This window comes from Hyla sarda, chromosome 8, assembly GCF_029499605.1.
Source record: "Hyla sarda isolate aHylSar1 chromosome 8, aHylSar1.hap1, whole genome shotgun sequence".
In the NCBI taxonomy this organism is placed as follows: domain Eukaryota; kingdom Metazoa; phylum Chordata; class Amphibia; order Anura; family Hylidae; genus Hyla; species Hyla sarda.
The window spans coordinates 213,144,103-213,171,335 of record NC_079196.1 but is presented as its reverse complement, the minus strand read 5'-3'; the positions used below and the strand labels follow the sequence as shown (position 1 = coordinate 213,171,335).

At 44.2% G+C, this 27,233-nt stretch overlaps 1 protein-coding gene across 2 annotated transcripts in view; it reads left to right on the top strand.

Annotated features, from left to right (window-relative positions):
- The first annotated feature begins 13,446 nt into the window (after window positions 1-13,446).
- LOC130283856 (uncharacterized) overlaps window positions 13,447-27,233 on the top strand; it is a 136,408-nt gene continuing 122,621 nt past the window's right edge. The window contains exon 1 of one of the 2 annotated variants that reach the window (XM_056533462.1): window positions 13,447-13,670. The gene's annotated coding sequence lies outside the window, so the exon portion shown is untranslated. The remainder of the gene's footprint in view (window positions 13,671-27,233) is intronic. The other variant, XM_056533463.1, reaches the window with a different exon arrangement.

The window sequence follows — 27,233 nt, the reverse complement described above, 5'->3', positions numbered from 1 at the left end:
ACTTCTCCGCTCGGCAGTTGATGACTTTTCCTGCATAAATTAGTTCAGCTTTCCGGTGCTCCGGTGGGCTGGAAAAGGTGGATACAGTCCTAGGAGACTCTTTCCTATGACTGTATCCACCTTTTCCAGCCCACCGGAGCACCTGAAGGCTGAACTAATTTACGCAGGAAAAGACATCAACTGCCGAGCCGAGAAGTTTGTGACGAATCGAATTTACTGTAAGTTCGCTCATCTCTAATATGGATTAAAGGATTTATCCAGCATAAGGTGATTTTATTACGTACCTGGCAGGCAGTAATGGACATGATTAGGAAGGATCTGCACTTGTCTTGTGGCTAAATGGCTATGTTGTGAGATTACCATAACACTGTGGCTAGCTTATTGTGAACTGGATATTTCCTGTTGGAGTTGGTTCTCAAACTACACATCCCATAATTCCTTGTTTGTAAGTGTGAGGTCACTTTCCTCCCTCCTACACATCAGCCACCCCACCCATTGAAACACAAATGAGTTGCATCCATTCAATAGACCAGTGTTTTCTAACCAGGGTGCTTACAGCTGTTGTAAATTGATCTCTCTCCCACCCACCTATTGAAGCAGGACAGGCTCCCTCTGATCACCTGACTAGTGATGTCACATCTCGACGCACTGCAACCTGGGAAAACTTGAGACCTGAGTAATTTTGTATGCTGTTAAAAATAAATATTGGGGTGAAAATCACATAAGAATTGTGAGAAAACCGTCACACACAGGTACAGACACTATATTATGAACTACACTAACTTTACAGCCCCTGTAGCATAGTCAAATAAATAAAAAATCCTGGAATACCCCTTTAAGCTCTTTCCTATTGGTGGCTCAGTAACACCTAGTTAGAGCCCTGCATGGGACTGTCTTCTTAATCCCGCTCCTGCAACATGTTTGTCCAATCCTGCAAACATTTTGTCTCAGCTTTTAGAGATAGTACCCTTATATTTCATGCCCCCCCATGCCAGTTCATCACCCGCTTGTGCCATTTCATTACCCCCTCTTGTGCCATTTCATCATGCTCTTGTGCCATTTTATAAGCCCGTTGAGCCCAGGGCAGTCTTTAATTTTCATTGGACCCCGGGCAAGCAATTTTTCCCCTGTCAGTTCCGGCCGCAGGCTCACTGGCGTTGCCAAAGTTGGTGTTACCCGGTGCGGTAGAAAATGGTGTCACCCCAAAGTAATTTTTTAGCCTTTTGTGATGGACGGTTGGTGTAGCGGGTCATGACATTTTTTTTTACAGTGCATTAATCAAATATACCAATTGCCAAGTAAACGGACGGGCCTAAAGTAGTTTTTAACATGAAAACTACAGCTCCCAGTATGACCTAATTAGTGGTAAGGTTATGCTGGGAGTTGTTGTTTCACCCATCATCACTGCAGAATTTACATGTGACTACAGCTCTGATGGGACAGTCAGGAGAATACACAATAATATAAGTGACGTTTTCTCTATAGTCTCAGATGGTACATACCGCCGTGACTTGTTCCAGCTCCATCTTCTCTGTGTAGAACTTGATGCCCAGATGAAAACTATAATTAATTATATATGAAAACTATAATTAATATATCACTGCCAGACACTGTATCCTCTGAATATAATACTGTCACATACAGTGCCTCCTGAATATACTGTCACACATTGTACCGTATACCACGGGGTTTGAAGGCATGAGGCACACTAATTGAGGGGAAGCAGGAGTGGAGGCAAGCATGGGGAACAGTAATGGAAGGGGGGTGCAAGCTTTAGAACAGTTATAGGGGGGGTGAGGCACATTAATGGAGGGGAAGGGGGGTGGAAGCTTTAGACACAGTTATGGGGGGGGGTGAGGCACATTAATGGAGGGGAAGGGGGTGGAAGCTTTAGACACAGTTATGGGGGGGGGTGAGGCACATTAATGGAGGGGAAGGGGGTGCCTCAAGCTTTCACCCCCCCCTCCCTTTCCCTTCATTACAGTTCCTCAAGCTTGCACTCCCCCTTCCATCACTGTGCCTTATGCCTGCACTCCTCCCTTCCTCTTCCTTATGCATTAACCAAACACACCCACCACCCCCCTGGTGTAGCGTGGGGCTAAAGGGCTAGCTGCTTTGGGCCCCCAGGAATGACAGGGCCCAGGGCAGCTGCCCCTTTTGCCCCACGTTAAAGACGGCCATGGTTGTGCCATTTCATTTCCCACCATACCATTTTGTCACCCCCTTGTCCCATTTCATCAGCCCCCAGTGGCATTTCAGAGGTTTGCCGGACTATGTAGGATTTCGCGGGACCCACTGTATGTTCTGTAACCGACCGCTCCTGCCGACAACAACCTCATTACAGCCCACAAGTTTTTTTTATTGGGTCCCGAGGGATCCCAATCCCGATGCAGGGCTCTACTCCTACTTTCCTGAAACAACTACTTCACACAGATTGTATATTTTGAAAATGCTTCCCAATGGGGGAGTCCTAAAAAAACTAATGCAAGAGCAGATACAAGGGCGTTACAAGACACCATGGGGGCTCCACACAACTTTACTACTTTCTGTAGCACATTCCAAAAACCATATTGTTTTTGTTCTCCCTAATGCACACAGTGATGTCATGGTGCAATGATAATGTACAAAGTGATATCATAGTACCCAGGGCCGGCTCTGCCCATAGGCTACATGGGCAGCCGACTAGAGCGCCCTCTTGGTGGGGGCGCCGCTCTGCCAGCTGCAATAAAGTTAGCCAGAATCCAAAGCACCCGCCCATCTGAAGCACCGGCCCATCAAGCAAAACCCCACCACACTACCCCCACCCGTACTATAATAATCAGCATTTTTCAGCCCACTGGAGGAGCGCAGCGCCACTTCCGAGGCAGACTGGGGCGATCACTAAGGTCAGATCCGTCCAACATCGCGCACGCCTCCATACATCTGGAGGAGCTTTCGCCTAGGGTGGCAAAAATCCTTGCACCAGACCAGATAGTACAGGAATAAAGCAGTTCTCACAACACTTTCTCGGGTAGCTTCAGTGTTTCAATCCAACTAAGAGTCTTAGAACCTGACTGGGAATGTATACCAAGTTAGAGATCTCTTCAGAAGGAAAGACTATATAAGAATACTAACGTATAAAGAGAGACACTCTTTGTAACCCCTCCCCACCCTGGACAAGACAAGAGGATCGGGAATAAAGGACCCCCGTCCCATCTATTAACCCATTATGGGGATATGAATATGGGTTTTCTAAAGTGGACAACCGCTTTTAATCTGTAGAGTATATTCCATCATGTATGACACGTTATTGACGCGTTTCAGGTGAAGCGTAAGCCCTTCATCGCACTAAAACATTTTAGTACCTACAGTATGTCCACAGAAAAATATTAGAGCTCCCTAAAAATAAAGGACCCCCCCCCCCCCCCCTTCGGACCTAGGCCTTAGTTCACAGTTGTCACAGTCACCCCCTCCTCCATGTGTCAGGCTGTCGCTGGTGTCCGTGGCACAAATCAATTACGTCGGTAATGTAATAACACTGGGCCAGACTCCGCCATAAACATGCCTGTCATCACCCTTTAAAAAAGCCCAACACGTTTATTGAGGTTAAAGGCTGGAAACATTGGGGGGACCCCAGACTCCGTGACTGACATCCCCTCTATATGGGGCAGGGTAATGAATGTTATTGGGGGTGGAGGGGGGGAAACAGTGACTGTGAGCCAGATACCAGACAAAAGGTGAGGACATGAGAAATGCAAAAAACATTGCACGAGCCAGAAACGGGGGCCAAGGTGGGCTGACTGGCTTCTTAACCCTTCACCTCCTGTCTGCATATCTTCAGCTCTTTCGCCTCTAATATATTTGAGAGGGTTAGGGTAATGCTGTAAAGCAGTCTTCCCCAACCCGTGGCCCTCCAGCTGTTGCAAAACTACAACTCCCATCATGCCCGGACAGCCGAAGGCTGTCCAGGCATGATGGGAGTTGTAGTTTTGCAACAGCTGGAGAGTCATGCCTTGGAGAACATTGCCATAAAGTGTGCAAACCAGCCGAAAATATTCACAGAGCAATACACCATTGCCATCTAGTGGCCAGATTGTCATGAAACACGGCATTCAGAGAATTATCAAACTGAAGCATTTTTTTTAGCACAAGGGTAAAGCTTTTGGGGGAGATTTATCAAAACCTGTCCAGAGGAAAAGTTGCTGAGTTGCCCATAGCAACCAATCAGATCGCTTCTTTCATTTTTGAAAAGGCCTCTGAAAAATGAAAGCAGCGATCTGATTGGTTGCTATGGGCAACTCAGCAACTTTTCCTCTGGACGGGTTTTGATAATTCTCCCCATTTGTTTACATTTTTTATTTTATTTTTCCTTTTTTATCACCACATGGCATTTTGTTTGTACAAAAAATACAGTGGCTAGACGTTAGGTGGGAGTCAGGGAAATAGGAAACGCCAAACCCACTTGACGTATTTTTTTATTTGTATTTTTTTTTTTTTTTTACTTTTTCATTGTAGTTTTCTAAAATCACAGCTTGCTGAGACTATTTGTTTTTTTAATTTTTTTAAAAAATTTTCTCTCTTAGGCTTCTATGGGAGGAAAAACAAATGGCAAGAAAAAACGCAATGTGCGTTTTACATTGGCAAGGGGTAAAAATGCAAGAGTAAAACGCCAAAGAAAACAAATGCATTAAAAAATAAAAAAAATTTTTAATAAATGTATTCTGGGGTGCACCAGAAGGGGGACAGTTTTTTTTTTCAGGTCAGAAAATTACGTAAAATAAATTGTATTGAAACGTCGCCGATCACTACTGTAAACTGTGCAGAGCGGCCAAGGATATACATAGTCATATTGCATTGTGACAGAGCAATACACTACTGCCATCTAGTGGCCAGATTGTCATGAAACACTGCATTCGCAGAATTACCAGACAAAATAATTTTCGGCATATTGATTACAGTAAAAGATGGGACAGTCTCAATACTAAAGTAAAAAAAATAGAATCTGCACTTTTAACCGGCCACGTGACCATGTGGACCAATAGGTAGACGGGGGAAAGGGAGTTAATACCATTATAACTCCCCCCCCCCCCTTCTTCCCAATTTTGACGCCATACGCCCTAACAGGACATGTGGACTCTTTTGGTCACATGACTAGTAATTTTAGGGATGGATAGGAATAGATGGGGAGACAGGTGTTCACTTATATAAACAGCCCCAAAACATATGGAGGTGACTGCAGTATACACCCCCCACGTACACATTCGCACGTGGTCTTCAAACCTCCAGCTGTTGCGAACTACAACTCCCAGCAAGCACGGACAGTCGTAGGCTCCCCTGCATTTTCTTTTTTGACAAGTCATGTGATTCAGAAAAACGCCACGATTTCTTGAGGAAAAAAAAAAAAAAGCTATAGTCTCAATGGGGGAGATTTATCAAAACCCGTCCAGAGGAGACGTTGCTGAGTTGCCCATAGCAACCAATCAGATCGCTTCTTTCATTTTTCATAGGCCTATTCAATAATGAAAGAAGAAATCTGATTGGTTGCTATGGGCAACTAGGCAACTTTTCCTCTGGACAGGTTTTGATAAATCTCCCTCCATATGCTGCGATTTTGCGATTTTGGAAAATCAGCCCTGAGCCTAAAATCGCCACAAAAGAGTAAAAAAAAAAAAAAAAAAAAAAAAAGGCAAGGCGTTTCAAATTTCCCTATATTGTCCCAGCTAACATTGTTTTTTGGGGGGCATTTTTGGACAAAAACTCAAGGGGAGGGGGGATTTATCAAAACCTGTGTAGGGACAGAGTGGTGCAGTTGCCCATAGCAACCAGACTCATTTTTTCTTTTATAAAATGAAAGCAGCAATCTGATTGGTTGCTGTGGGCAACTGCTCCACTCTTCCTCTACACTGAAGTCGAGTGCCCTCATTTTTGGTAGCAGAAACCCTAGGCTGTGATTTCACCGCATGGCAATTCTAAAAAAAATCGTGTGGGGAAAAAAAACCTGAAATTGGAATGAGAAAAAGATCCCAATAATGCAGTGTTTCCCAACCAGTGTGCCCCTCCAGATGTAGCAAAATTGCAACCCCCAGCATGCCCGGACAGCCAACGGCATGCTAGGAGTTGTACTTGTGGTAGAGGGTGTGATGCAGGGCAGATGCAATTACCCTAGGGGCAGATGGCATTAACCCCTTGTATTCGTGAAGCCAGGGTGTGGTTTATCCTCAATACCACCCGAAGGTATACCGCTGGATCCTGGGCTAAGCAAGGTGGCAATAATGACTCCGACGCCAAGTTACAGAACAACGGTAACTTTACTGAGTGACAGATGGAACAGTCTATACCAGTGGTCTCCAACCTGCAGACCTCCAGATGTTGCAAAACTACAACTCCCAGCATGCTGGGAGTTGTAGTTTTGCAACATCTGGAGGTCCGCAGGTTGGAGACCACTGGTCTATACAGTTCAGCCAGTCCCACGGAGGTGACTACTGGCTCAGAGACCTTAAAGGGGTACGCCGGTGGAAAACTTTTTTTTTGTAATCAACTAGTGCCAGAACGTTAAACAGATTTGTAAATTCCTTCTATTCAAAATTTTTAATCCTTCCAATACTTATTAGCTGCTGAATACTAAAGAGGAAATTCTTTTCTTTATGGAACACAGTGCTCTCTGCTGACATCATGACCACAGTGCTCTCTGCTGACACCTCTTTCCATTTTAAGAACTGTCCAGAGTAGGAGAAAATCCCCATAGCAAACATATGCTGCTCTGGACAGTTCCTAAAATGGACAGAGATGTCAGCAGAGAGCACTGTGGTCATGATGTCAGCAGAGAGCACTGTGTTCCAAAAAGAAAATAATTTCCTATGTAGTATTCAGCAGCTAATAAGTACTGGAAGGATTAAGATTTTTTTAATAGAAGGAATTTACAAATCTGTTTAACTTTCTGGCACCAGTTGATAAAAAAAAAAAGTTTTCCACCGCAGAACCCCTTTAAAGGCTTGCTGGGACTTGCAGTAGATTTGGACAATTTTAGTGCAGGCCACTCTGACTTGACAATAGATGACTGTGACTGACTTGACTTGAGACTGACTAAGCTGTGACTGTAGCTTACTTGTAGACTTGCAGACTCGTGGCTGCCGGATGGATTTGATGCCTCCTATGACTCCAGACCAGACACACTCTAGGACAGTGGTCTCCAACCTGCGGACCTCCAGATGTTGCAAAACTACAACTCCCAGCATGCCCGGACAGCCAACGGCTGTCCGGGCATGCTGGGAGTTGTAGTTTTGCAACATCTGGAGGTCCGCAGGTTGGAGACAACTGCTCTAGGACTTGACTGCACTGTTCCTCAACAAAGACTAAGAAAGCAGAGGCTCCACCCAGGGCTTATATGGGGGAGACTAGGTGGGGTCCCATAGGTCACATGATCACTGATACCTCTGGGGGCTACACTCACATGACAACTGGTGATCACATGACAGAAAATATATATATAAGGGGACAGGTGTAGAAGGGGCCCAGGGGTCACTGTAGGGAGGCTGCCGGACAGGCCAGTAGGGGTACGGGGGTACAACTCCCATACTGGGCCACCATATAGTTTTGCAACGACCCCTAAAAGTTGTAGTTTTGAAAAGACACATAAAAATAATTATTGCAGTGTTTTCCAATTAGGGTGCCTCCAGCTGTGGCAAAACTACAACTCCTAGCATGCCCAGACAGCCAATGGCAACGACCTCTAACATTTTTGAAAAGTTTTGAAGCAACCCCTAAAAATTATTCTCACAGTGTTTTCCAACCTGGGGGCCTCCATATTTTGCAAGACTACAACTCCCAGCATGCAGTTGGCTGTCCTGGCACGCCGGGAGTAACAGTTTTGCAGGGACCCCTAAAAAGTTGTAGTTTTGATACGACTCCTAAAAATTATTATTGCAGTGTTTCCCAACTAGGGTGCCTCAAGATGTTTTAAAACTACAACACTCAGCATCGGCTGTCCGGGCATGCTGGGAGTTGTAGTTTTGCAGGGACCCCTAAAAAGTTGTAGTTTTGAAATGACCCCTAAATGTCATTATCGCAGTGTTTCCCAGCCAGGTTGCCTCCAGCTGTTGCAAAATGACAACTCCCAGCATGCCCGGACAGTCGTTGCTGAGAGTTGTAGTTTTGCAACAGCTGGAGGTACTCTGGTCTGGAAACATTGCAATAAGGATTTTTAGAGGTTGTTGCCATTGGCTGTCCGGGCATGCTGGGAGTTGTAGTTTTGCAACAGCTGGAAGCCCCCTGGTTGGGAAACACTGCGATAAAGTATTTTTAGGGGTCGTTTCCCCTTTAAATGTGAGTTGTGACCATTGTTTCTAGGGCACAGTGTCAGAAGTTGTGTGGAAGCGTCTCCCTGCGAGCGGCCGGCACCTGCACCTCCTCTGAGCGCCATTGTCCTGCCTTGGCCGCGTCCAGCGCAGCTGCAGTGTCCCCTCACAGGCTGACGAGTGAATCTCCGATTCATATTTAAAGAGGCAGATGTCAGAGAATGAGCCCCTTGTCCCTGCCGCAGCTCTATATGAGTCTTTGTTTATTTTGTCATGTTAATTGTCGGCAAACAAAATATTGTTATATGAGGGAGAACGCTGAAATACGAGATCACGTATAGCGCCAGAGAGTCGCTTGAAGAAAACGTGACACATCATATAGAAAATATTGTATTACAGAGGAAATAAAAGTGCACTTCCCCTTTAAAATCATCAAATCTCACGCCTTCTGCAGCCAAAGTAGTATGGAAACCAAAAAATAAGAAACCAGCAGAATCTTAGAAAGCTGGGTGACAATGTTAACAACTAGATTCTTATAACAGCCATATTGCGCCACTTTTTTAAGTCTGTAAGTTTTTGTTTTCTTTGAATGATCCATTGTGTAATAAAATAAATAAACATAAAAAAACAAGTAACATATTTATTTTGGATGTCATTTTTTATGCATTATTATTATTATTTTTTTTAACTGATGAACACATAAGGCCATGTTCACACGACAGAATTTCCAGTGGAAAAATTCCACTCGGAAATTCCATTGCAGCAGGGTCCCATTGTTTTCAATTTTGATTTTGGCCTCTGCAGAAAGAATTGATATGTCAATTCTTACGGCCAAATCCGCTCAGGAATGCATTGCTGTCTATAACTCTGGGTTCACACTACGGAATGTTCAAGCATAATTCCGTTTAGAAATTCCGCTTGGAAATTTCGGTGCAGCAGAATACCATTGCTGGCAAGTGCACACTATGGAATTGTAGCCGTGGAAATTCTGCTGCCAAAAGAATGGACTTTCTCATTCTTTAGGATAAATCAGCTCCGGAGACATTGCCGTCTATGGGGACAGTAATGTCCGCATGGTCCTAGCGCCACATTCAGAAGCTCCGGACGGAATTTTTTTAAATCAACTGGTGCCAGAAAATTAAACAGATTTGTAAATTACTTCTACTTAAAAGTCTCAAAGGATAAGTATCTTTAAAAAAAAAAAAAAAAAATGTATTCCCTATCCAAGGGATAGATGATAAGTTTTAGATTGCGGGGGGTCCGAGCGCTGGGGCCCCTCGCAATCTGCTCTCTCATAGAGCTATATAGAGGGGGCTTGGTGGTCTCGGCTTCGGGCGGGGGTCGTGACGCGCCCCTGTGATGGAGAGCCAGTGCTCGAAACAGAAGATCGTGGGGGGGCCCAGAGCTTGGACCCTCCTGCTATCATGATACTTATCCTTGAGAATAAGTTTCCACTTGTTTGGTTTTTTGGGGGGAAAACGCTAAGAAAAACGCCAATTCTGGCGCATGGCATTTTTTAGGCCATAAAATGCTGCGGCCAAATGTTACCTGTAAATCAATGAGAAATCGCAAAATGATTTTTCCACATTGCGTTTTTCAGTTTGGAATTTTTTTTAATTCTTTTGGCGTTTTTTCACTCTTTTTTGGCATTTTTCAGCTTCTTGGTGGTTTTGCAAAGTTGCAGCATGTTGAGCCTGTGGCGTTTTTTTTTACCCTGAAATCGTGGCGTTTTTCTCCCGTAGAAGTCTAAAAAAACGCCAAGAAAAACGCCATGTGGGTTTTAACTTTGGCGTTTTTGCCGGCGGTTTTTATTCTTTTTTGGACTTTAGCGATCCAGAATAGTGATGGAGATACCTTTTTTTAGGAACATTTCGTAGGGTACCATTAAAAGAAATTATTAAAAAAAGATACAGTAGTGATGGAAAAAATAGTATTTAACGAAATTTATCTTTATTATAACGAAATTTTAATACATTTTTAAACAGGGATCAATTTATGTGGGTGGGGACCTAAAATTGTAGCTGACAATAAAAAATGTAGTGTGTGTGTGTTTGTCACTTTTTTCTATTTACATTTTTTAGGTAGTACTACTACTTCCGGCATGGAACACATTGTTCCATGATGGGAGTAGTAGTACCTGTACTAATTGACAGATCGCCCGGGTCAGAATTGCGTTGCGATCCTCCTGTATAATGTATAGATGCGGCGGCCGCTCTTCTATGGTCCCCTGCACGGCCGTATATATACACATATTCATATTTCCCACGGAGAGCGGTGATTGGCCAGATGGTTCCAGCCAATCACAAGTCTGTGAGATATGTGAATATGTGTTTATATACGTCAGTGCAGGGGACCATAGAAGAGCGGCCGCCGCATCTATACATTATACAGGAGGATCACAGTGGGTGTCAGGAGTGACACTCGCTGCGATCTGTCTATTAATGCAGGTACTACAGCTCCCAGCATGGAGCAGAGGTGTTCCAAGTTGGGAGCAGTAGTACCTGCAGTTAAGGACAGTTCACAACGGGTGTCACTCCTGACACCTGCTGCGATCATTCTTCATCCCTGAGATGTGGAGCGGCTTTCTCTTGTGCTCGCATTTCTGCTCTGTACTCCAGACGGCCACTCACCATTCAAATTTCCCGCTGAGAGCGGTGATTGGCTGCCACCAATCCCCACTCTGGGCGGGAAATATGAATGAGTGATGTGAATTTCTATTCACATCACTAGCTGGCTGGAGTACAGTACATAGAGCGGCTCCGCATCTCTGCTATATTATGGACGATCGCATCGGGTGTCTTGGGTGTCCCGGGGCGATCTGTCTATTAGTACAGGAACTACTACTCCCATCATGGAACAGTGTGTTCCATGCTGGGAGTAGTAGTACTACCTAAAAAATATTTTAGAAAAAAGTGAAAAACACACATCACTGTTTAAAAATTTATTAAAATTTCATTATAAAAAAAATGTATTTAAAAAATTTTTTTTCCATCACTACTGTATCCTTTTTTTTTTGGTACCCGACAAATTTTGAAAAAAAAAACGCCAAAGGGGCCAAAAAAGGCAATTTCCACTCAAATGCAAAAACGCCATAAAAAACGTCAGACGCAAGAAATTGCACTGGTGTTTTTTCTGGCGTTTTTTGTTTCACGCAAAAACATGCAGGGAAAAAAAACATGTGGAAACTTAGCCAAAATTCTTCCAGTACTTATCAGCTGCTGTTTGCTCCAGAGGAAATTATGTATTTTTTTTTCCAGTCTGACCACAGTGCTCTCTGCTGCCTCCTCTGTCCATGTCAGGATCTGTCCAGAGCAGGAGCAAATCCCCATAGCAACTGGTGTCAGCAGAGAGCACTGTGGTCAGACTGGAAAGAACTACACAACTTCCTCTGGAGCATACAGCAGCTGATAAGTACTGGAAGGGATAAGATTTTTATATATAGAAGTAATTTATGAATCTGTTTAACTTTCTGGGACCAGTTTAAAAATATTAAAAATGAATGTTTTCCAATGAAGTGCCCCTTTAAAAAGTTGAATATAAAAGCGCATGTTCTGTTGCATAGTTCACATGATCCTTTTTTTTCTATATCTGAATTACAACATTACAATAAACAGCAAAAAATAAATAAATAAAATAAATTCAAAAGACGACTTTAAAAAAAAATACAGAACACAAACAAATTCAATATGGAAGCGAAAATCTAACAAAGGCCTCATGGAATAGATGACAAATATATTTTTATTTTTCTATAATTTTATTTTTTTTAATTATGTTCCCTATTTTGTTAGAAGTTTTCTACTTTTTGATTAGTATTTGATAGATGGCAGGGGGCGGCCTCCATATAGTCCTATGGGAAAGCCGAACATAGCCAGACATAGCCGAACAGATCACCCATAGAGATGGATGAATGGGGCGTGTCTGCCGCTGCTTCGTGCGGCGGTTGCGATGCGCCACTCCCAGGGCCCCGTATAGGAGATTGCAAGGGGTCCCAGCGGTCGGACCCCCAAGATCTAAAACTTATCCCCTATCCTTTAGATAGTTCTTCAGCATGATATGTCTCCCTTAAATTTACCCACTTGTCTTCTATGGGTTAAAAACGGTAACGGAACATGCTGCGTATTGGGGGGAAAAAAAACGCACGTATAAAACCACAAAAATGTGAATGAGGCCTCACTTGGCAAATGAATTGCTCAGAACATAGGGAGAGCTGGAACTGGCAGCCATATTGGATTTCACCAAGCTGTTATAATAAATGAGTGTATTTTTAGTTGAAAAACACTTTTGACTACGGAACTGGACGACTCAAGGCAGTGTTTACCAAACAGTGTTACTCCAGCTGTTGCAAAACTACAACTCCCAGCATGCCCGGAAAGCATTTGTCTGTACGGGCATGCTGGGAGTTGTAGTTTTGCAACAGCGGAAGGCACCTTGGTTGGCAAATACTGAAGTAGGCGAATGATTGCGAAACTACAACTCCCAGCATGCCCGGACAGCCTTTGGCTGTCCGGGCATGCTGGGAGTTGTAGTTTTGCAACAGCTGGAGACGCACAGTTTGGAACACACTGACTCAAGGACTTAAAGGGGTAGTCCAGTGGTGAACAACTTATCCCCTATCCTAAGGATAGGGGATAAGTTTGAGATCGCGGGGGGTCCGACCGCTGGGGCCCCCTGCGATCTCCTGTACGGAGCCCCGACAGCCCGCGGGAAGGGGGCGGGTCGACCTCAGCACGAAGCGGCGGCCGACACGCCCCCTCAACACAACTCAATGGCAGAGCCGAAGCGCTGCCTTCAGCAATCTCCGGCTCTGCCATAGCGATGTATTGAGGGGGCGTGTCAGCCGCCGCTTCGTGAGGAGGTCGACACCCGCTATCTGGCCGGAGAGCCTGGCCCCCGTACAGAGAGATCGCAGGGGGCCCCAGTGGTCAGACCCCCCGCGATCTCAAACTTATTCCCAATCCTTAGGATAGGGGATAAGTTTTTCACCACTGGACTACCCCTTTAAGTTTTATTTTAGCCAAAATGGCCAAGTAATAAGTGACACTGTATAAGAGCAGTAGAGCTCACTCTAGCCTTGTTGTCCATAGCAACCAATCAGAGTGTTGCTTTCACTTTTCCACATCAATTTAAAGCTGAGCTCTGATTGGCTACAGTGGACCGCTTATTCTGTTAAACAGTTTTGATTATTAAGGCTCAGTACTCGGTATATATAGCAGAGCCGGTTATGTTCTGCAGACAATAAATGTTATTGATATAGACGTTTACATTAAAAGACTTGGCCGGACATTTTCCCACAATTCAACAGCTCAAAGATGAATCACATCAAACTGAATAACACGTGAGATACTGCCAAGAGCTCTAAGAGAATATACATTCATCCTCCTGACCCCTCCTCATACGGTACACAATTGAGGACTGTGCCCTAATGAAGTATAGTCCTAAATATAGGAGGCAGTATTATAGCAGTTATATTCTTATATATAGGAGCAGTATTATAGCAGTTATATTCTTGTATATAGGAGCAGTATTATAGTAGTTATATTCTTATATATAGGAGCAGTATTATAGCAGTTATATTCTTATATATAGGAGCAGTATTATAGTAGTTATATTCTTGTATATAGGAGCAGTATTATAGTAGTTATATTCTTGTATATAGGAGCAGTATTATAGTAGTTATATTCTTGTATATAGGAGGCAGTATTATAGTAGTTATATTCTTGTATATAGGAGGCAGTATTATAGTAGTTATATTCTTGTATATAGGAGGCAGTATTATAGTAGTTATATTATTGTATATAGGAGCAGTATTATAGTAGTTATATTCTTGTATATAGGAGCAGTATTATAGTAGTTATATTCTTGTATATAGGAGGCAGTATTATAGTAGTTATATTATTGTATATAGGAGCAGTATTATAGTAGTTATATTCTTGTGTATAGGAGCAGTATTATAGTAGTTATATTCTTGTATATAGGAGCAGTATTATAGTAGTTATATTCTTGTATATAGGAGCAGTATTATAGTAGTTATATTCTTGTATATAGGAGCAGTATTATAGTAGTTATATTCTTGTACATAGGAGCAGTATTATAGTAGTTATATTCTTGTATATAGGAGCAGTATTATAGTAGTTATATTCTTGTATATAGGAGGCAGTATTATAGTAGTTATATTCTTGTATATAGGAGGCAGTATTATAGTAGTTATATTCTTGTATATAGGAGGCAGTATTATAGTAGTTATATTATTGTATATAGGAGCAGTATTATAGTAGTTATATTCTTGTATATAGGAGCAGTATTATAGTAGTTATATTCTTGTATATAGGAGCAGTATTATAGTAGTTATATTCTTGTATATAGGAGCAGTATTATAGTAGTTATATTCTTGTATATAGGAGCAGTATTATAGTAGTTATATTCTTGTATATAGGAGGCAGTATTATAGTAGTTATATTATTGTATATAGGAGCAGTATTATAGTAGTTATATTCTTGTGTATAGGAGCAGTATTATAGTAGTTATATTCTTGTATATAGGAGCAGTATTATAGTAGTTATATTCTTGTATATAGGAGGCAGTATTATATTAGTTATATTCTTGTATATAGGAGGCAGTATTATAGTAGTTATATTCTTGTATATAGGAGCAGTATTATAGTAGTTATATTCTTGTATATAGGAGCAGTATTATAGTAGATATATTCTTGTATATAGGAGCAGTATTATAGTAGTTATATTGCTGTATATAGGGGCAGTATTATAGTAGTTATATTCTTGTATATAGGGGCAGTATTATAGTAGTTATATTCTTGTATATAAGAGCAGTATTATAGTAGATATATTCTTGTATATAGGAGGCAGTATTATAGTAGTTATATTCTTGTATATAGGAGCAGTATTATAGTAGTTATATTCTTGTATATAGGAGCAGTATTATAGTAGTTATATTCTTGTATATAGGAGCAGTATTATAGTAGTTATATTCTTGTATATAGGAGCAGTATTATAGTAGTTATATTCTTGTATATAGGAGCAGTATAATAGTAGTTATATTCTTGTATATAGGAGGCAGTATTATAGTAGATATATTCTTGTATATAGGAGCAGTATTATAGTAGATATATTCTTGTATATAGGAGCAGTATTATAGTAGTTATATTCTTGTATATAGGAGCAGTATTATAGTAGTAATTTTATATTCTTGTATATAGGAGGCAGTATTATAGTAGTTATATTATATTCTTGTATATAGGAGACAGTATTATAGTAGTTATATTCTTGTACATAGGAGCAGTATTATAGTAGTTATATTCTTGTATATAGGAGGCAGTATTATAGTAGTTATATTCTTGTATATAGGTGCAGTATTATAGTACTTATATTCTTGTATATAGGGGGCAGTATTATAGTAGTTATATTCTTGTATATAGGAGCAGTATTATAGTAGTTATATTCTTGTACATAGGAGCAGTATTATAGTAGTTATATTCTTGTATATATGAGCAGTATTATAGTAGTTATATTCTTGTACATAGGAGCAGTATTATAGTAGTTATATTCTTGTATATAGAAGCAGTATTATAGCAGTTATATTCTTGTATATAGGAGCAGTATTATAGTAGTTATATTCTTGTATGTAGGAGCAGTATTATAGTAGTTATATTCTTGTACATAGGAGCAGTATTATAGTAGTTATGTTCTTGTATATAGAAGCAGTATTATAGCAGTTATATTCCTGTATAAAGGGGGAAGTATTATAGTAGTTATATTCTTGTATATAGGAGCAGTATTATAGTAGTTATATTCTTGTATATAGGGGCAGTATTATAATAGTTATATTCTTGTATATAGGAGCAGTATTATAGTAGTTATATTCTTGTATATAGGGGGCAGTATTATAGTAGTTATATTCTTGCATAAAGGAGAAGTATTATAGTAGTTATATTCTTGTATATAGGAGGCAGTATTATAGTAGTTATATTCTTGTATATAGGAGCAGTATTATAGTAGTTATATTCTTGTATATAGGAGCAGTATTACAGTAGTTATATTCTTGTATATAGGGGGCAGTATTATAGTAGTTATATTCTTGCATAAAGGAGCAGTATTATAGTAGTTATATTCTTGTATATAGGGGGTAGTATTATAGTAGTTATATGCTTGTATATAGGGGCAGTATTATAGTAGTTATATTCTTGTATATAGGAGGCAATATTATAGTAGTTATATTCTTGTATATAGGAGCAGTATTATAGTAGTTATATTCTTGTACATAGGAGCAGTATTATAGTAGTTATATTCTTGTATATAGAAGCAGTATTATAGCAGTTATATTCTTGTATATAGGAGCAGTATTATAGTAGTTATATTCTTGTATATAGGGGCAGTATTATAATAGTTATATTCTTGTATATAGGGGCAGTATTATAGTAGTTATATTCTTGTATATAGGAGCAGTATTATAGTAGTTATATTCTTGTATATAGGAGCAGTATTATAGTAGTTATATTCTTGTATATAGGAGCAGTATTATAGTAGTTATATTCTTGCATATAGGAGCAGTATTATAGTAGTTATATTCTTGTATATAGGAGCAGTATTATAGTAGTTATATTCTTGTATATAGGAGCAGTATTATAGTAGTTATATTCTTGTATATAGGGGCAGTATTATAGTAGTTATATTCTTGTATATAGGAGCAGTATTATAGTAGTTATATTCTTGCATATAGGAGCAGTATTACAGTAGTTATATTCTTGACTGGATATAAAATCTCTGAACATATTTCTTTAGAATACATTTGCACTTTAGTCACATAGTGATATAATATGATTGTATAGGAGTACAGCAGTATGATAAATATTTAATGCTCTGGGGATCTCTTCTTCACCATGCTGGCTTATCACTGACCGCACTGTATATTATGGTTTTTGGCTCTTCTCTATGTTGGTTCCCTGTCCTTCTATCTGTACTTCAGCACCATGGTTCCTGGTGACAGCTGCCCCGTCACCTGTTCGTGCTCAGACCGCGCAGCTGTGCCAGTCACCATCCCTGTGATTTCAGAGCATCCAGCGCTGGAAAAACAAAACTCATCCCATTTGTGCTGCGGCCTCCAGCTGCCCTGTTCCCTTTCCAAAAAGCGCTCTGCCTGCATACATTACATGATGTCCTTTGGGCTGCTTCCCTGGACTCTGAAAAGTGCTGTACAGCCTAAGTTATAGAAAGTGTCAGCTCTTTAAATCGCTTCCCCTTACCTGTTCAGATGCTTTTTTTTTTTTCCCCCATAGGGGGCAGCATTATTGTAGTTGTGTATTAAACATATGTGGCAGAATTATAGTAGTTATATTCTTGTACATAGGGGGCAGTATTATAGTAGTTATATTCTTGTATATAGGAGCAGTATGATAGTAATTATATTCTTGTATATAGGAGCAGTATTATAGTAGTTATATTCTTGTATATAGGAGTATTATAGTAGTTATATTCTTGTATATAGGAGCAGTATTATAGTAGTTATATTCTTGTATATAGGAGCAGTATTATAGTAGTTATATTCTTGTACATAGGAGCAGTATTATAGTAGATATATTCTTGTATATAGGAGCAGTATTATAGTAGTTATATTCTCTTATATAGGAGCAGTATTATAGTAGTTATATTCTTGTATAGAGGAGCAGTATTATAGTAGTTATATTCTTTTACATAGGAGGCAGTTTGTAGTAGTTATATTCTTGTATATAGGAGCAGTATTGTAGTAATTACGGTATATTCTTGTATATTGGAGCAGTATTATAGTAGTTATATTCTTGTACATAGGAGACAATATTGTAGTAGTTATATTCTTGTACATAGGAGGCAGTATTATACTAGTTATATTCTTGTATATAGGGGAAGTATTATAGTAGTTATATTCTTGTACATAGGAGCAGTATTATAGTAGTTATATTCCTTTATATAGGAGGCAGTATTATAGTAGTTATATTCTTGTATATAGGAGCAGTATTATAGTAGTTGTCACGATGCCGGCTGGCAGGAGGTGGATCCTCTGTGCCAGAGAGGGATTGGCGTGGACCGTGCTAGTGGACCGGTTCTAAGCCACTACTGGTTTTCACCAGAGCCCGCCGCAAAGCGGGATGGTCTTGCTGCGGCGGTAGTGACCAGGTCGTATCCACTAGCAACGGCTCACCTCTCTGGCTGCTGAAGATAGGCGCGGTACAAGGGAGTAGGCAGAAGCAAGGTCGGACGTAGCAGAAGGTCGGGGCAGGCAGCAAGGATCGTAGTCAGGGGCAACGGCAGAAGGTCTGGAAACACAGGCAAGGAACACACAAGGAACGCTTTCACTGGCACTAAGGCAACAAGATCCGGCAAGGGAGTGCAGGGGAAGTGAGGTGATATAGGGAAGTGCACAGGTGAACACACTAATTGGAACCACTGCGCCAACCAGCGGCGCAGTGGCCCTTTAAATCGCAGAGACCCGGCGCGCGCGCGCCCTAGGGAGCGGGGCCACGCGCGCCGGGACAGAACAGACGGAGAGCGAGTCAGGTAGGGGAGCCGGGGTGCGCATCGCGAGCGGGCGCTACCCGCATCGCGAATCGCATCCCGGCTGGCAGCGGAATCGCAGCGCCCCGGGTCAGAGGACGAGACCGGAGCGCTGCAGCGGAGAGAGTGAAGCGAGCGCTCCGGGGAGGAGCGGGGACCCGGAGCGCTCGGCGTAACAGTACCCCCCCCCTTGGGTCTCCCCCTCTTCTTGGAGCCTGAGAACCTGAGGAGCAGACTTTTGTCAAGGATGTTGTCCTCAGGTTCCCAGGATCTCTCTTCAGGACCACAACCCTCCCAGTCTACTAAAAAAAAATTTTTCCCTCTGACCTTTTTGGCAGCCAAAATTTCCTTGACCGAGAAGACGTCCGAGGAGCCGGAAACAGGAGTGGAAGGAACAGATTTGGGAGAAAAACGGTTGAGGATGAGTGGTTTGAGAAGAGAGACGTGAAAGGCATTAGGGATACGAAGAGAAGGAGGAAGAAGAAGTTTATAAGAGACAGGATTAATTTGACACAAAATTTTGAAAGGACCAAGATAGCGTGGTCCCAACTTGTAGCTAGGGACACGGAAGCGGACATATTTAGCGGAGAGCCATACCTTGTCTCCAGGGGAAAAAACGGGGGGAGCTCTTCTTTTCTTATCCGCGAACCTCTTCATGCGTGAAGAAGCCTGTAAGAGAGAATTTTGGGTCTCTCTCCATATAATGGAAAGGTCACGAGAAATTTCATCCACAGCGGGCAGACCAGAGGGCAAGGGGGTAGGGAGGGGGGGAAGAGGGTGACGGCCGTACACCACGAAAAATGGGGATTTGGAGGAAGATTCAGAGACCCTGAAGTTATACGAGAATTCGGCCCATGGAAGGAGATCTGCCCAGTCATCCTGGCGGGAGGAAACAAAATGTCGCAAATAATCACCCAAGATCTGGTTAATTCTTTCTACTTGTCCATTGGACTGGGGATGATATGCAGAGGAAAAATTTAATTTAATCTTGAGTTGTTTACAGAGAGCCCTCCAGAATTTAGACACGAATTGGACACCTCTATCCGAGACAATCTGCGTAGGCAACCCGTGAAGACGAAAAATGTGTACAAAAAATTGTTTAGCCAACTGAGGCGCAGAAGGAAGACCAGGAAGAGGGATGAAATGTGCCATTTTGGAGAATCGATCAACGACCACCCAAATAACAGTGTTGCCACGGGAAGGGGGTAAATCAGTAATAAAATCCATACCAATCAGAGACCAAGGCTGTTCGGGGACAGGCAGAGGATGAAGAAAACCAGCGGGCTTCTGGCGAGGAGTCTTATCCCGGGCACAGATAGTGCAGGCTCGCACAAAGTCCCCAACATCCGTCTCCAGAGTCGGCCACCAATAGAAGCGGGAGATGAGTTGCACAGATTTCTTGATGCCCGCATGACCTGCGAGATGGGAGGAGTGACCCCATTTGAGGATTCCGAGGCGTTGGCGTGGAGAAACAAAGGTCTTTCCTGGAGGAGTCTGCCTGATGGAGGCAGGAGAAGTGGAGATCAGGCAGTCAGGTGGAATGATGTGTTGCGGAGGGAGATCAACTTCTGAGGCATCCGAGGAACGAGAGAGAGCATCGGCCCTAATGTTCTTATCGGCAGGACGAAAGTGAATCTCAAAATTAAATCGGGCAAAGAACAGAGACCACCGGGCCTGGCGAGGATTCAGCCGTTGGGCAGACTGGAGGTAGGAGAGGTTCTTGTGGTCGGTGTAGATAATAACAGGAAATCTTGATCCCTCCAGCAGATGCCTCCATTCCTCAAGTGCTAATTTAATGGCTAGAAGCTCTCGATCCCCGATGGAGTAGTTCCTCTCCGCTGGAGAGAAGGTCCTAGAGAAAAAACCACAAGTGACAGCATGCCCGGAAGAATTTTTTTGTAGAAGAACAGCTCCAGCTCCCACTGAGGAGGCATCAACCTCCAATAGGAAGGGTTTGGAAGGGTCAGGTCTGGAGAGCACGGGAGCCGAAGAAAAGGCAGACTTGAGTCGTTTAAAGGCGTCTTCTGCTTGAGGAGGCCAGGACTTGGGATCAGCATTTTTTTTGGTTAAAGCCACGATAGGAGCCACAATGGTAGAAAAATGTGGAATAAATTGCCTGTAATAATTGGCGAACCCCAAAAAGCGTTGGATAGCACGGAGTCCGGAGGGGCGTGGCCAATCTAAGACGGCAGAGAGTTTGTCTGGATCCATCTGTAGTCCCTGGCCAGAGACCAAATATCCTAGAAAAGGAAGAGATTGGCATTCAAACAGACATTTCTCAATTTTGGCATAGAGTTGGTTGTCACGAAGTCTCTGAAGAACCATACGGACATGCTGGCGGTGTTCTTCTAGATTGGCAGAAAAAATTAGGATATCGTCCAGATATACAACAACACAGGAGTATAACAGATCACGAAAAATTTCATTGACAAAGTCTTGGAAGACGGCAGGGGCATTGCACAGTCCAAAGGGCATGACCAGATACTCAAAGTGTCCATCTCTGGTGTTAAATGCCGTTTTCCACTCGTCCCCCTCTCTGATGCGGATGAGGTTATAGGCGCCTCTTAAGTCCAATTTAGTGAAGATGTGGGCACCTTGGAGGCGATCAAAGAGTTCAGAGATGAGGGGTAAGGGGTAGCGGTTCTTAACCGTGATTTTATTAAGACCGCGGTAGTCAATGCAAGGACGTAGGGAGCCATCTTTTTTGGACACAAAGAAAAATCCGGCTCCGGCAGGAGAGGAGGATTTACGGATAAAGCCCTTTTTTAGATTCTCCTGGACGTATTCGGACATGGCAAGAGTCTCTGGGGCAGAGAGAGGATAAATTCTGCCCCGGGGTGGAGTAGTGCCCGGGAGGAGGTCGATAGGGCAATCATAAGGCCTGTGAGGAGGTAGAGTCTCAGCTTGTTTTTTGCAGAAAACATCCGCGAAGTCCATATAGGCCTTAGGGAGACCGGTTACTGGAGGAACCACAGAGTTACGGCAAGGGTTACTGGGAACCGGTTTTAGACAGTTCTTGGAACAAGAGGACCCCCAACTCTTGATCTCCCCAGTGGACCAATCCAGGGTTGGGGAATGAAGTTGAAGCCAGGGAAGTCCAAGGAGAATTTCCGAGGTGCAATTGGGGAGGACCAAAAGTTCAATCCTCTCATGATGAGATCCGATGCTCATAAGAAGGGGCTCCGTGCGGAAACGTATGGTACAGTCCAATCTTTCATTATTTACACAATTGATGTAGAGGGGTCTGGCGAGACTGGTCACCGGGATGTTGAACCTGTTGACAAGAGAGGCCAAAATAAAATTTCCTGCAGATCCAGAGTCCAAGAAGGCCACAGCAGGGAAGGAGAAGGCAGAGGCAGACATCCGCACAGGCACTGTAAGACGTGGAGAAGCAGAGTAGACATCAAGGACTGTCTCACCTTTGTGCGGAGTCAGCGTACGTCTTTCCAGGCGGGGAGGACGGATAGGACAATCCCTCAGGAAGTGTTCGGTACTAGCACAGTACAGGCAGAGGTTCTCCATACGGCGTCGTGTCCTCTCTTGAGGTGTCAGGCGAGACCGGTCGACCTGCATAGCCTCCACGGCGGAAGGCACAAGAACAGATTGCAGGGGACCAGAGGAGAGAGGAGCCGAGGAGGAGAAACGCCTCGTGCGAACAGAGTCCATATCTTGGCGGAGTTCCTGACGCCTTTCGGAAAAACGCATGTCAATGCGAGTGGCTAGGTGAATAAGTTCATGTAGATTAGCAGGAATTTCTCGTGCGGCCAGAACATCTTTAATGTTGCTGGATAGGCCTTTTTTGAAGGTCGCGCAGAGGGCCTCATTATTCCAGGACAATTCTGAAGCAAGAGTACGGAATTGTACGGCATACTCGCCAACGGAAGAATTACCCTGGACCAGGTTCAACAGGGCAGTCTCAGCAGAAGAGGCTCGGGCAGGTTCCTCAAAGACACTTCGGATTTCCGAGAAGAAGGAGTGTACAGAGGCAGTGACGGGGTCATTGCGGTCCCAGAGCGGTGTGGCCCATGACAGGGCTGTCACGATGCCGGCTGGCAGGTAGTGGACCCTCTGTGCCAGAGAGGGATTGGCGTGGACCGTGCTAGTGGACCGGTTCTAAGCCACTACTGGTTTTCACCAGAGCCCGCCGCAAAGCGGGATGGTCTTGCTGCGGCGGTAGTGACCAGGTCGTATCCACTAGCAACGGCTCACCTCTCTGGCTGCTGAAGATAGGCGCGGTACAAGGGAGTAGGCAGAAGCAAGGTCGGACGTAGCAGAAGGTCGGGGCAGGCAGCAAGGATCGTAGTCAGGGGCAACGGCAGAAGGTCTGGAAACACTGGCAAGGGACACACAAGGAACGCTTTCACTGGCACTAAGGCAACAAGATCCGGCAAGGGAGTGCAAGGGAAGTGAGGTAATATAGGGAGTGCACAGGTGATAACTCTAATTGGAACCACTGCGCCAATCAGCGGCGCAGTGGCCCTTTAAATCGCAGAGACCCGGCGCGCGCGCGCCCTAGGGAGCGGGGCCGCGCGCGCCGGGACAGAACAGACGGGGAGCGAGTCAGGTAGGAGAGCCGGGGTGCGCATCGCGAGCGGGCGCTACCCGCATCGCGAATCGCATCCCGGCTAGCAGCAGGATCGCAGCGCCCCGGGTCAGAGGACGTGACCGGGGCGCTGCAGCGGAGGAGGTGAAGCGAGCGCTCCGGGGAGGAGCGGGAACCCGGAGCGCTCGGCGTAACAGTACCCCCCCCCTTGGGTCTCCCCCTCTTCTTGGAGCCTGAGAACCTGAGGAGCAGACTTTTGTCAAGGATGTTGTCCTCAGGTTCCCAGGATCTCTCTTCAGGACCACAACCCTCCCAGTCTACTAAAAAAAAATTTTTTCCTCTGACCTTTTTGGCAGCCAAAATCTCCTTGACCGAGAAGACGTCCGAGGAGCCGGAAACAGGAGTGGGAGGAACAGATTTGGGAGAAAAACGGTTGAGGATGAGTGGTTTGAGAAGAGAGACGTGAAAGGCATTAGGGATACGAAGAGAAGGAGGAAGAAGAAGTTTATAAGAGACAGGATTAATTTGACACAGAATTTTGAAAGGACCAAGATAGCGTGGTCCCAACTTGTAGCTAGGGACACGGAAGCGGACATATTTAGCGGAGAGCCATACCTTGTCTCCAGGGGAAAAAACGGGGGGAGCTCTTCTTTTCTTATCCGCGAACCTCTTCATGCGTGAAGAAGCCTGTAAGAGAGAATTTTGGGTCTCTCTCCATATAATGGAAAGGTCACGAGAAATTTCATCCACAGCGGGCAGACCAGAGGGCAAGGGGGTAGGGAGGGGGGGAAGAGGGTGACGGCCGTACACCACGAAAAATGGGGATTTGGAGGAAGATTCAGAGACCCTGAAGTTATACGAGAATTCGGCCCATGGAAGGAGATCTGCCCAGTCATCCTGGCGGGAGGAAACAAAATGTCGCAAATAATCACCCAGGATCTGGTTAATTCTTTCTACTTGTCCATTGGACTGGGGATGATATGCAGAGGAAAAATTTAATTTAATCTTGAGTTGTTTACAGAGAGCTCTCCAGAATTTAGACACGAATTGGACCCCTCTATCCGAGACAATCTGCGTAGGCAACCCGTGAAGACGAAAAATGTGTACAAAAAATTGTTTAGCCAACTGAGGCGCAGAAGGAAGACCAGGAAGAGGAATGAAATGTGCCATTTTGGAGAATCGATCAACGACCACCCAAATAACGGTGTTGCCACGGGAAGGGGGTAAATCAGTAATAAAATCCATACCAATCAGAGACCAAGGCTGTTCGGGGACAGGCAGAGGATGAAGAAAACCAGCGGGCTTCTGGCGAGGAGTCTTATCCCGGGCACAGATAGTGCAGGCTCGCACAAAGTCCCCAACATCCGTCTCCAGAGTTGGCCACCAATAGAAGCGGGAGATGAGTTGCACAGATTTCTTGATGCCCGCATGACCTGCGAGATGGGAGGAGTGACCCCATTTGAGGATTCCGAGGCGTTGGCGTGGAGAAACAAAGGTCTTTCCTGGAGGAGTCTGTCTGATGGAGGCAGGAGAAGTGGAGATCAGGCAGTCAGGTGGAATGATGTGTTGCGGAGGGAGATCAACTTCTGAGGCATCCGAGGAACGAGAGAGAGCATCGGCTCTAATGTTCTTATCGGCAGGACGAAAGTGGATCTCAAAATTAAATCGGGCAAAGAACAGAGACCACCGGGCCTGGCGAGGATTCAGCCGTTGGGCCGACTGGAGGTAGGAGAGGTTCTTGTGGTCGGTGTAGATAATAACAGGAAATCTTGATCCCTCCAGCAGATGCCTCCATTCCTCAAGTGCTAATTTAATGGCTAGAAGTTCTCGATCCCCGATGGAGTAGTTCCTCTCCGCTGGAGAGAAGGTCCTAGAGAAAAAACCACAAGTGACAGCATGCCCGGAAGGATTTTTTTGTAGAAGAACAGCTCCAGCTCCTACTGAGGAGGCATCAACCTCCAATAGGAAGGGTTTGGAAGGGTCAGGTCTGGAGAGCACGGGAGCCGAAGAAAAGGCAGACTTGAGTTGTTTAAAGGAGTCTTCTGCTTGAGGAGGCCAGGACTTGGGATCAGCATTTTTCTTGGTTAAAGCCACGATAGGAGCCACAATGGTAGAAAAATGTGGAATAAATTGCCTGTAATAATTGGCGAACCCCAAAAAGCGTTGGATAGCACGGAGTCCGGAGGGGCGTGGCCAATTTAAGACGGCAGAGAGTTTGTCTGGATCCATCTGTAGTCCCTGGCCAGAGACCAAATATCCTAGAAAAGGAAGAGATTGGCATTCAAACAGACATTTCTCAATTTTGGCATAGAGTTGGTTGTCACGAAGTCTCTGAAGAACCATACGGACATGCCGGCGGTGTTCCTCTAGATTGGCAGAAAAAATTAGGATATCGTCCAGATATACCACAACACAGGAGTATAATAGATCACGAAAAATTTCATTGACAAAGTCTTGGAAGACGGCAGGGGCATTGCACAGTCCAAAGGGCATGACCAGATACTCAAAGTGTCCATCTCTGGTGTTAAATGCCGTTTTCCACTCGTCCCCCTCTCTGATGCGGATGAGGTTATAGGCGCCTCTTAAGTCCAATTTAGTGAAGATGTGGGCACCTTGGAGGCGATCAAAGAGTTCAGAGATGAGGGGTAAGGGGTAGCGGTTCTTAACCGTGATTTTATTAAGACCGCGGTAGTCAATGCAAGGACGTAGGGAGCCATCTTTTTTGGAGACAAAGAAAAATCCGGCTCCGGCAGGAGAGGAGGATTTACGGATAAAGCCCCTTTTTAGATTCTCCTGGACGTATTCGGACATGGCAAGAGTCTCTGGGGCAGAGAGAGGATAAATTCTGCCCCGGGGTGGAGTAGTACCCGGGAGGAGGTCGATAGGGCAATCATAAGGCCTGTGAGGAGGTAGAGTCTCAGCTTGTTTTTTGCAGAAAACATCCACGAAGTCCATATAGGCCTTGGGGAGACCGGTTACTGGAGGAACCACAGAGTTACGGCAAGGGTTACTGGGAACCGGTTTTAGACAGTTCTTGGAACAAGAGGACCCCCAACTCTTGATCTCCCCAGTGGACCAATCCAGGGTTGGGGAATGAAGTTGAAGCCAGGGAAGTCCAAGGAGAATCTCCGAGGTGCAATTGGGGAGGACCAAAAGTTCAATCCTCTCATGATGAGATCCGATGCTCATAAGAAGGGGCTCCGTGCGGAAACGTATGGTACAGTCCAATCTTTCATTATTTACACAATTGATGTAGAGGGGTCTGGCGAGACTGGTCACTGGGATGTTGAACCTGTTGACGAGAGAGGCCAAAATAAAATTTCCTGCAGAACCAGAGTCCAAGAAGGCCACTGTAGAGAAGGAGAAGGCAGAAGCAGACATCCGCACAGGCACAGTAAGACGTGGAGAAGCAGAGTAGACATCAAGGACTGTCTCACCTTTGTGCGGAGTCAGCGTACGTCTTTCCAGGCGGGGAGGACGGATAGGACAATCCCTCAGGAAGTGTTCGGTACTAGCACAGTACAGGCAGAGGTTCTCCATACGGCGTCGTGTCCTCTCTTGAGGTGTCAGGCGAGACCGGTCGACCTGCATAGCCTCCACGGCGGGAGGCACAGGAACAGATTGCAGGGGACCAGAGGAGAGAGGAGCCGAGGAGACGAAACGCCTCGTGCGAACAGAGTCCATATCTTGGCGGAGTTCCTGACGCCTTTCAGAAAAACGCATGTCAATGCGAGTGGCTAGGTGAATAAGTTCATGTAGATTAGCAGGAATTTCTCGTGCGGCCAGAACATCTTTAATGTTGCTGGATAGGCCTTTTTTGAAGGTCGCGCAGAGGGCCTCATTATTCCAGGACAATTCTGAAGCAAGTGTACGGAA